Raw genomic sequence first — 2,009 nt, 5'->3', positions numbered from 1 at the left:
TGTGGGACAGAAATCCTAGAATGAGCTGAGACTCAGCAACAAGGGATTGAGAAAACCTTCTCGACCAAAAGGGGGAAGAGTAAAATGAGACAAAATAAAGTGTCAATGGCTGAGAGATTCCAAACAGAGTCGAGAGGTTATCCTGGAGGTAATTCCTACGCATTAAATTGATATCACCTTGTTAGTCAAGATGTAATGGAGAGGCTGAAGGGAACTGCCTGAAAATGTAGAGCTGTGTTCCAGTGGCCATGTTGCTTGAAGATGATTGTATGACATACCTTCACAATTTGACTGCGTGATTGTGAAAACTTTGTGCCTGATGCCCCTTTTATCTACCTTATGAACAGACGAGTCAAACATATGGAATAAAAATAAATAATAGGGGGAACAAATGTTAAAATAAACTTAGATTGAAATGCTAGTGATCAATGAAAGGGAGGGGTAACGAGTGTGGTATGCATGATTTTTTTTTCTTTTTATTTCTTTTTCTGAATTGATGCAAATGTTCTAAGAAGTGATCATGATGATGAATATGCAACTAGTGATGATATTGTGAATTACTGATTATATGTGTAGAACGGAAAAAAAAGATTGGGGGCTCAACCTATTGCTTTGGTTGTCCCCATTGCTTGTGAGAATATCAAGAATTCAACTTGGGGAAGTTGAATTTTCCCCCTTTCTCACCATTTCCCGAAGGGGACTTTGCAAATAGTTTTTTATTCACTGTTCAAATCACTCTGGGATTTATCGGGGAATCACTCTGGACAACCAACAAAATCTCATGTCCTACTTAAGGTTCCATGTACTTATGGTGTTCAATTAAGCTGTCTACATAAGTTATATTAGGAAATGCACTAGTCAAAATATAAATTTTGTACCAAATAACATTTTTTCCTTTAGTTTCACACGTTAAAGTTTTAAAATATTACTATCTATTTTCAACATCCTGCAGTAATGGCATTCCTATGTTCTTCCTCATGCAAAAACATTTTAAAATTTGTACATTTAGTCATCATTATTATACACTCTAGGCATTCTTAGATTATACCATCTGTCTTTATTGTCTTTCTTAATTCATTTGTGCCCCCTGCCCTCCTCCCTCTATCATTCTCACATTCAGCTTCGTTTAGTGTTCTAACATAATTGTATTACAGTTAGGTAGTATTGTGCTATCCATTTCTGAGTTTTTACAATCAGTCCTGTTGCACAATCTTATCCCTTCAGCTCCAATTACCCAATATATTACCTTATTTCTATCTCCTGATGGCCTGTGTTACCAATGAAATTCTCCAAGTTTATTCACTAGTCAGTTCATATCAGAGAGACCATACATTATTTTTCCTTGTTTCTGGCTAATCTCACTCAGCATAATGTCCTTAAGGTCCATCCATGTTGTTCCATACTTCATAACTTAATTCTGTCTTACGGCTGCATAATATTCCATTGTATGTATATACCAGTTTGTTTAACCATTCGTCTGTTAATGGACATTTGGCTGTTTCCATCTCTTCACAATTGTAAATAATGCTGCTATAAACATTGGTGTGCAATGTCCATTTGTGTCCTTGCCCTCACGTCCTCTGAGTAGATACCTAACATTGGTATTGCCGGGTCATATGGCAATTCTATATTTAGCTTCCTGAAGAACCACCAAACTGCCTTCCAAAGTAGTTGTGCCATTTGACATTCCCACCAACAATGGATAAGTGTCCCTTTCTCCACATCCTCTCCAACACTTGTCGTTTTCTGTCTTATTGTTAATGGCCATTCTGGTGGGTGTGAGATGATATCTCATTGTGGTTTTGATTTGCATTTCCCTAATAGCCAGGGAAGTTGAGCATCTTTTCATGTTCAGGCAAGATTCTGATGTACCTGTTTTACAAGCTGAACCCTAAGTTTAAGTCTTTGGACTTCAAGCTGAACCAGAAGCCATGCCGTGCAAAAACCCTTTGGTCTCATGAAGAGATGAGTGTAGAACCTGAAGGGAAAAAGTAATTCCCTGTAAATCC

This window comes from Tamandua tetradactyla, chromosome 15, assembly GCF_023851605.1.
Source record: "Tamandua tetradactyla isolate mTamTet1 chromosome 15, mTamTet1.pri, whole genome shotgun sequence".
Classification (NCBI taxonomy): Eukaryota; Metazoa; Chordata; class Mammalia; order Pilosa; family Myrmecophagidae; genus Tamandua; species Tamandua tetradactyla.
The sequence above is the reverse complement of the archived record's forward strand: the minus strand, read 5'-3'. Positions refer to the sequence as shown.